At 46.1% G+C, this 9,650-nt stretch overlaps 1 pseudogene; it reads right to left on the bottom strand.

Annotated features, from left to right (window-relative positions):
- Positions 1-268: 268 nt before the first annotated feature.
- On the bottom strand, positions 269-8,364 carry LOC139706661 (palmitoyltransferase ZDHHC19-like; annotated as a pseudogene).
- Positions 8,365-9,650: the final 1,286 nt, after the last annotated feature.

Here is a 9,650-nt window from a genome sequence, read left to right on the forward strand (position 1 = left end):
CTCCTCACACCTCCTGTAAAGGTGCAGACCGGCCACTACTTGAGGGGACTAGAGTTGGAGACTTGGATGCAGGGAGGTGTGTAGGATGTTGTGCTGGAAATTATACCTCTGTTGGCTCCCATTCAGTCCCCAGCTCTATTTGCAGACTGACAGCTTGGGTCATGTACCTGCAGAACAAAAGTTCAAGGGCCAGGGGTCACTACCACATTGGCCAGTTCTCCCTGACCACCCTCACACCTCAGCTTGGAAAGCATAAAGCTCAGGGCTCTCATCCAGAAGCATCATCCAGGCAGCAGTTCCCCTGTTCCCCCATTTCTTGTAGCAAGAACCTACAAGAGCAAGACAGAATGAAATTCCCAGAGGCTCCCAGAGAGCCATAGACAAAACCCCAAAGAAATGGAGCAGGGAGCATCAGGGTCTTAGAATGGGAGTTTAAGGGACCAGGGAAAGGGACCCAGCTTCACCCCATCTCACCAGCCCCAGGGTCCACCACTTCAGCCCCTGGTTTACCAACTTACTTGGGTCCCAGTGGCATACACATCTGGATGTGACAATTTGTGAAGCAGCCTTGGTCAAAGGGATTGTCTCGCTGGAGGGAGATGGGGATAGAAAGAGGAGCTCAGAATCAGCAGGAGTGGGCAAGGCCATGTCCCAGTGACAATCCCTAAGGTGGTAAGTTAATGCAGGGCTCAGCACAGGCCTGTGGCAATATTCCAAGGGCAGGGGAGCCCAAGAGTGACCCAGAGACTCCAGCCTTCCCAGGCTTCTGAAAGAATGACTTCCCTGGACACACTTGTGGGCAGCTCTCTTCAGACCAGTGCTGACACTACACTCACATCTCCTGCCTTCTCAGGGCTCCCTCATCACCTTTTACCTCCCTTTGCCACATCCTTCCTCTATGTCCATTGGCCAAACAGGTCCTCCTGCCATGTCCTTCCAGATACCATTTAAGACATTTCTAGTGCTGCTCTGCTCAACTGATGCAATAATGGTGTCTCCATCGTGCTCCCACTTTATTTTCTCTCCTCTTGATTTCTTTCTAAAAATGTACCTTCATTGACTTTCACTATCTAGGAGGGCAGTGGCAGCAGAAATGCTCAATCATGTTTTCATAGTCACAAATCACATGGACCAGGAAAATCTGGACTGAGGCCTCTAGTACTCAAAACACTAAAGGTCATGATAAAATGTCAAATCCTCCCATGGACACTGACTAGCTTGTACTCTTTCTTATTCTATTTTCTCTTTCCTATGACTTCATCCATCAGTCTCTCCACTTTCTGCTCCCAGACTAGGTTGAGTCTCACCCCAACATCAAGAGCTTTAGCTAGCAAATATTCTGGAACAATTGCAAGTGACCCAGAAGCACCTGTGTCCACCCCCAATTCTCATGGCCCACACAATAAGACTTTGATCTTCAACACTGTTGTGCACAAGAAGGAAAGAGGATTTCACATCAGAACATCTCTGGAATACGTCCAAAAAGCAACAGGAACCATTGTGCTCTATGAGGTTTTGCCTCCTTTAAGGTGTTCACAGCATTAAAGAAATTAGTTTCCTTCCAGGTGCAATATTAGATGCCTGAAATCACTGTGAACTGGGAGGCTGAGGCTGGATATCAGAAGTTCAAGGCCAGCCTCAACAACTTGGCAAGGCCCACAGTAACTTAGTGAGACCCTATCTCAAAACAAAATATATTAAGGATTGGGGTACTTATGGTATAGAAAAAGCTGAAAGGAATGATAATTAATAAACTTTTAAGAACTGAGCAATGTTTGAATACCCCCACTCTCTCACACTCATGGAATACAACCAGACCTGAATAGAATCCAACAACTCTAGAATACCCAGAGCAGCATCTCACACTGGCTCCACTCTTGTGGCTCCTGCTCACAGTCTGGGTCTCAATCAACAGACCAACATCAAATGGTATCTTATTGTCCATTTTTTGCCCAATTTCTTGCTGCCTCTTTACTTCCCCTGAACTTGGGGACTCAAGACATCAGAATTCTCTCTGTCCCTTTATCTCTTTTCTTCTATCTCAAATGTTGATTCTTTTGTTTGTTGGTTCACACATTTATTCAATTTTTTTTTTTTGTATACTGGGTACTGAAGAACCCAGGGCCTTGTACATCATAAGAACATGCACTGCCACTCAGATACACCCCAGGAAGAAATATTTCAGGGCATCAAAATTATCTCAGTTAAAGGAGACGTGGTTGTATATGCCTGTAATCCCTGTGACTCAGGACACTGAGGCAGGAGGATCAAAAGTTAGAGAGGAGCCTCCCCAACTTAGTGAGTCTCTGCTTCAAAATAAAATGTGGAAGGGACTGAGGATGTAGCTTAGTGGTAAAGTGTCCCTGGGTGCAATACTCAGTAGCAAAAAATAAATAAATAAACTCTAGTCACTGCACTGGGTTTTGAAAACACATTACAAACAGCATGGCCAGCCTACACTCAGGGTCGAGAGGGCAGCTGCAACATGAGGCCCTGGGCATGGTGGGGAGTGGCCAGGGAAGTGCAGGGAGAGTGTATCAAGGGACCCATATAGGCAACCTAGCTCACAGCACCCAGGTACATGCAGAGGAGACCCCCAGAGCGTTAAGCATTAAGACATGCAAGAAGGCTATTTCTGTTCCTTCTGGTTTCAGAGGCTGTGTCCTATCCAGAAAGAGTAGTCTCAAGAATGTCTGCTGGCTCTGCCCCTAGTTGAGAGCATCTTCATGACAGCAAGGGCAGGGTTTGGACAGAGGTGGGCCAGGAAGTGAAGGGTGGAGCTAGTGAGCACTGTCAACTCTTTCAGGGAATAAGGCACAGAGCGTACAACAAGTAGAGTGGAGTCCTAGGATGTTAAGGGTGGGAGTTACTTGTGTTTTAAGATGAGACACATGTAGCTGACCACAGAAGGAATGGTAGTAATAATAATAGCAGCAGGTAGGACACTTTCTGGTACCAGGCACTGTTCTATGTGTCTTGTGTGAATTAACCCATATTTCCCTGTTTCAGAGATGTGAAAACTGATTGACAAGGGGGGTAAGTAGCACAGCCAAGGTCTCCCACAAGTCAGTTATAGAACTGCGATTTGGACAAATGTGCTCTTCCCCTACATTCCTTGCCACCAAGCACCAGGCAAATGTCTCTAGGAGGAGCTTCCGTCAGGGAATGGAGTAGGGAAGGGACTGGAAGTTGGAGCATGGAATTAGTGCCTATTTCAGGTGCTGTAGATAATGGAAAGGAGTGCAGACCACATTTAGGTCTCTTGAGACTGGGCAATGTGGACATGGAGGGCCTCATTCTGAGCAGAGCAGAGGAGGAAGGGCAATGGCCTATGACCTGACTTGGAGCTAGAAGAACCACAGGATGGGGGAAGGGAAAATGCTTCCAGGCAAACTAAATGATGAACTGAAGCTGGAGAGAGGAGGAGGAGGGCAGGCCACAGGGCTGAGGAGTAAGGGCTAAGCAGAGGAGTCACAGGGGGGAGGGGACCAGATATGGCTGTGGTGAAAGGGTGACTAAGGATGGGAAATGCTGAGCACACAGGCTCCTCTGTCTTCTCAGCTGTCCCTGGGTCTGCAGCTTTCCCCTCCCACATTGGTACTGCCCACCAGTCTTCCTGAAGGAGCCTTTATAGGAGGTGTTGTCATACTAAAGGAGTCATGAGGCCGTCATGACAACCCTTCTCATTCCTGTTCAACCCCCAAATGAAAAGCAATAAAGACCCATAGATTGGAAAGAAAGTAATGAAACTGTTTTTTGTAGATGACATATTTTCCATGTAGAGTGAGAAACAACAAGTAATACTGGGGGAGAAACTCAGTGGTGGAGCACCCCTGATTCAATACCCATTACTGGAAAAACAACACTACTAAAACTCCTGCTCTTTGGATGATACTATGAAGAAAATGAAATGAGAAACCACAAATCGCAAGAGAATATGTACAAAATGTGGATCCTAATATACTATAGAGAACCCATTTGGTGGCTGATAAGACATGATAATATGCTCATCATCATTACTCACTAGGAAAACACAGACTGGAGCCCTAATGAGATACCACTACTCATGGAATGGACAGGCTACAATTTGAAAATAAAACAAAATACCGACAAATGACAGTGTTAAATGTTGGTGAGGAAGTTTAGCAACTGGAATCCTCATGCATTGCTGGTAGAAAGAAGGAATGATAAGGTGGTTTCTTTTATGTTGTTCCACCTACGTTTACTTTGTAACTCACAATACCCACCCCTAAAACTTTTCCGAACAGAAATGGAAACTTGTGTTCAGATGCCTGTACACCAAAGTTTGTAGCATCTTTCTTGAGAACTGCCCCAAAGTATCTGGCACAGTTGTCCAAAACTGTACATTCAGGGTCTTGGGAGGTTGAGACAGGATGACTAAAGCTAGCACCTGTAATTTAGTGAGGCCCTAAGCAACTTAGAGATCCTGCCTTAAAATGTTTTTAAAAAATTCAAAAAGAAAAAATAGAGGGGGCTTGGAATGCTGCTCAGTGATTAAGCATCCTTGGTTTCAATTCCTGGTAGAAAAACAAAGAAACACACAAAGAAAAACTACTGCCCCAAACTAGATACAATGTAAAAAATCCTTCAAATGGTAAATGTATTACACTAAGCAGGGCACCCATACAGTACTACACAGAAATAAAAGGAAACAGACATCCATACAGTACTACACAGAAATAAAAGGAACCAGACTACTGATATGAACAACAATATAGATGAATCTCAAATGTGTTGTGCTAAATGAATGAAGCCAGACTGAAAAGCACACAACTACACCGATACATGATTCTGGGAAGCAAAAACCCACAAGGATGTAGGGAGAGAAATTGACAAGAGATGAGAGGATTTTCTGGAGTAATGAAACTGGTTTAACCTTGACCATGGTGGAGAGTACTCAATGGTATGCATTTGTCCAAATCCCGAACTATAGACTAAAAGGATAAATTTTATGGTTTGTAAATTATTCCTCATGACATTTTGAGGAAATTTTACCACTTCTCCCAGGTTTGCACTTCATCCAAACTAATTACCAGGGTTGAGTTTCTGGGCCTTTCTAATCTACACCCCATGGGGTTAACCTCATTGCTCATTGCCACCCTGTGCTTGAATTAGATCCCTTTCTCCATTGTTGTTTTCATACCCTACTTCCATGTTTCCATGCCTTTGTGCACAGGTGTGTCTCTCACAGGCAATGCAGTCTGGCCTTCTGCCAATCCAAAAGCACACACCATCCAAGGTCACACAGAGTGGCATGTCCTACAGCCCTTGCCTTGTCAAACTCCCAGTTTCTTCCTGTCTGCTACACCACTCAGGACCAACCCCATCTCTTCGAGTGTTCCTGGGTGTCAGCTGGTGTTATTCTGATTGCAACCTGCTTATCAGCGAGACGGCATGAAGTACTTACTCACCTCTGTTTGCATCCCTCAAATAACACACATCCTAGCTCACAGTAGGCTTTCAATGCAATGCACCCAGGAGGGAGCATGAACACCCAGCTCCATGGGGAGGAGACATCTGAGCTGCATCTTAAGAGGTGAGTCAGGAAGGACTCAGGGGCATCATCAGGGCCAAGGGCAGTGGAGAAAGCAGAGAGAGTGCCTAGGGGCAGAGGTGGCCAGCTGGGTATCAGGGCACACACATTTGGTCCCCTTACCTGGGTCTCATAGGGGCGCCTTGCGGTGCTCACCGACCTGGCCTTGATGAGCAGCTGCAGGATGAGTGGCTGCAGGAAGCCAGCGGAAGGTATAGCCACTATGATGCTGTGCTCGGGCTAAGAAGCCAAGCCAGGGGACAGTTCCCCCCTGGCCCCGCCTTTCCATTGACCCCTCCCCTTTCCTTTTCAGGTCCCAACTGTCCCCACCCACCAGCTCTTCCTCTCTGGACTGGACCATTAGTCTACTACACCTAAGCCAAACCTCACCCACTTCACTGTGGTCCTTCCTGTCCCAGATCAACCTTCTTCCCCGACTCCATGCGCCCCACTCTGGATTCTCAATTCCACGGGCCATGTCCTGCCCCACCCCCACTAGCTTTCAAGAGGTCCACCAAAGGTCCTCCCAACTGACTTCTCCCTATAGCCCCGCCCAGTCATCCCCCCCTTCAGTTACCCAGCCCCTTGGCTGACCACCCCTCCCTCCCCTCCACCAGAGCTGGTTCCAGTGTGGGCCCTTGGGACTGCGTGGATACATCAGGGCTCAGTCCATGAAGGGTATGTGCGTCCGGTGTACCAGGAATACCACACAGCCAGCTAGCACAGCACCCAGGTAGAGGCACAATGAGAGGAGGAGCAGCAGGTAGAGCCTGATGTTGCGGTGGCCCACACAGTTGTTTATCCACCTGCAGTGGTGGTCGAATTCCTAGAGGAGAGGAGGCAGCACTGAGGGTCTACTGGCCTGGCTTCCAGCACCCCCAAATCCTGAGGCCTCCCACAAACTAGCCCTCTAGGCCACCTGCTCGTGGGCCTACACTTGAGCTCCCATCTCCAGGGAGAAAGTAGCATTTCTATTGCTAGAGAACAGTTAGGACTCCATGGCTCATCAGGTCACCTGCCATGACTGAGGTCTTTAGAGACAAGACCTGCCCAGTGTCACTTGGAACAGAATGTAGTATAAATCTGGGCATCTATTTTCTCCGATACTGGATGAAGATGAAAGAAACAGCCTTTCCCAGCCAGCCTTGTGCTCTTGTAAACCCATGCAGGGGTGCACATGAGAGAAAAGCACTGAGAACCCAGGAAACCCTCCAACTGGGACACCCAGAGGGGGATAGGCAAAGATTCCCAGAACAGGGCAGCAGCAGGCCTAAAATTTGGGTATATCAGCAAGGCAGGGGATGGGACAGTCACTGCCTTTCCTCCCCCTGGCTCCACCAGATCAGCACGGATGGGATGCCCTTTGCATGTCACACCTGTGCAAGCAAGGCCAGTCTCTCAGGACAGGTGCAGACACAGAGACGATGACATATGTAAGTGACCAACAATGTGTCAGACCTACTTTTAGCAGTGTGGGAAGATGGTCTTATACCAAGCCCTGGCCCCCTTATGATGGGTGGTTCCTTCTCCTGGCTAGGTGCCTGGGGATGGGTTGGTGAGTGGACAGGGAGGATGAGTACTCACCTCCACACAGATGTTGCAGTTTTCACAGTGGTAGGTTCGGGGCAGGCGGTGGAGATGACATTTGGCACACCATGGCATTGGGAAATATTTGTTGTTCAAATATGCCACATAGGATGCGTCTGGGTTCTGCTCCACAGAGCCTGGCATGGGAAGAAGTTTGGGTAGTGGCAGGAGGCCCTTTGAGCATTCTGCTGCTTGGGGCAGCCCAGTAGAATCACAAGACAGCAAGAGGGTGGGGAGGAGTTGGGCAGGTGAATCCCGGTTCCTGTTGAGCAAGCTAACCACTCACATGAGCTGGCAGTCAGAGAGAAGGGGGTTTCCAGCCAGAAGAGCTCTCTATGGAGCTCCACCCTTTGGAATAGTGATCAGGGCTTGGAGACATGTGTGAAATGGGAAAGAGTATCAATTGCGAGGTTTGGAAGAGCCTGCCTGGCCTCTTTTGCCAGCCTGCTAGGTCTTCTAAAGCAACTGGAAAACCTCCAGGATTCTGTTTTATCACACCTCAGTTGGTTGGGAAATAAATTGCCAGCACCTAATTAAGGATGACATTGAGAGAAGGGATTCTGAGGCCCTAGGTGGGGTGAGCACTTTAGAAATCACCCCTATAGGCCTCAGCCCTTGGGCTGCCCCCTCCTCTCCAGGTTCTGAGGCCTTACCTCTGTGCAAGATGCCTGGGTCTGATATGTTCATGCAAATGAGGCTGTAGAAACTGAGGAGACAGAGGAGCCCAGTGGCCACTGGAAGGGCCCATTCTCCACTCTGGGCCAAGGCTCGGCAGCTGAAAGCAGAGCCAGACTAAGTTCTACTCTGGGGCAGCCCAGAGTGCCCCACGAGGCCTGGCCTACCTGAGATAGGACTCACACTCCTTAAGGACAGTTTTAAATATCTACGCTAGAAACACACCAAAGACACCATCAAATATCACTAGCATTACCCACCAGTTCCTAAATGCATCAGGCACTCTAGATCTCTGTGCTTCTGACTATATATCCTTCTTCCTCTTCCTGATCCTCTTTCTCCACTTCCTGCCTCTTAACTATCACTATTTTCCCTTCTAGCTCTTTGTAAGAAGTCTAGTAACTTGCATGAGATACTCACGGGATGGAGAAAAAGAGGACACTCATAGTGGCCAGTGCTGCCACATTAAATGATGCCAAAAGGCTTGGCAAAAGCCAGCCATATCTGGCTGGAGTTTTGGGTGAAGGTGAGAAAACCTTTGAGACCATCTTGGCTCATCGCCTGCTCTCAAATAAATGAGAGCCACCAGATGGCTCTTCTGGATTTGTACCCAGAGTGCCATGACGACAAGTGTGACATCAGAGAGGTTCTGGAATGGGGGCACTGGCTGCTTCCTGTGGCCTCTGTGAGTAAAGATCTTCTGCCCCCACATACACATGGTGATGTTGGGAGTAAATCTGCTCTCATCTTTCCAGATAATTTTTGTGTAAAGTTTTATTATTGAGAGAAACTAATCTAAGGATTTTTAATATGTAGAACTCTGTTGAAATTATCACTGTTAGCTTAGAGGATTAAACTACACTACAGATTCTGAATTTTTCTTTAAAACTAAACTTGGTTAAAATAAGAACAACAGTGTAACTATGGTGCTGTTACTTGCTTCTTGGTATAGTAGTTGTATTCATATCTTTCACTTATACAAATCTTTTAAATTTTATTAGATTTACAAGAGCATTCCACCAAGCTACTTTTTTTTTCAAATTGAAGTCTAAAGTAAAGTTTTCAGATTATAAAAATTATATTTCATGCATCATAGCTATTATGCAAAGTCAACATGGCTTTACTCTTGCTAATATCATTTCATATTTTTCTTGTAAATCGCATGATATTTTCTGTTAATGCTTTACAAAAATACAACTTTCACTGAAACAACTAGAATTCATTGGAGATGGTAGGCCCTCACTGATAAGACAGACAAGATGTAAGTCTGACTCTCTGTACTAAGATTGAGCCCAATTAAATATAAGAGGAACCATGAGTACAATTGTAGACATTAAAATTAAAACCCAGTACTTCTACTTAAAGAATTATAGACCTGGTTTGCTGGTTGTTGATTCCCCCCCCCAAAAAAAAAATAGAAAAAGAAAAACAAACAAACAAGCACACACAAAAAAGCCTGTCTGCTTTCTCTGATATGTGGATACTAATTCACAACTGGGGGGAAGAAAAGAGTCGCTCTGGATTAGGTAGAGAGAAGAGAAGGGAAGGATGGGTAAAAGGGTAGAAAAAATAGTATAGTGAATCTAACATTGTTACCCAATGTCCTTGCATGACTATACAACAAATGTGATTCTACATCATGTACAACCAAAAGAAAGAGAACTTCCATTAATGTTGATGAATCAAAATGCATTTTATTGTCACGTATAACTAATTAGAACAAATTAAAAAAAAGATTAGGTGATGCAAATATTTATATATAGAAATTCATAATATTGCATAAAAACTGAAAAGTATCAGACCATCTTCCTAGTGAATATGTAAATATAACTAA

Source organism: Marmota flaviventris, chromosome 8 (genome assembly GCF_047511675.1).
Source record: "Marmota flaviventris isolate mMarFla1 chromosome 8, mMarFla1.hap1, whole genome shotgun sequence".
Taxonomy (NCBI): domain Eukaryota; kingdom Metazoa; phylum Chordata; class Mammalia; order Rodentia; family Sciuridae; genus Marmota; species Marmota flaviventris.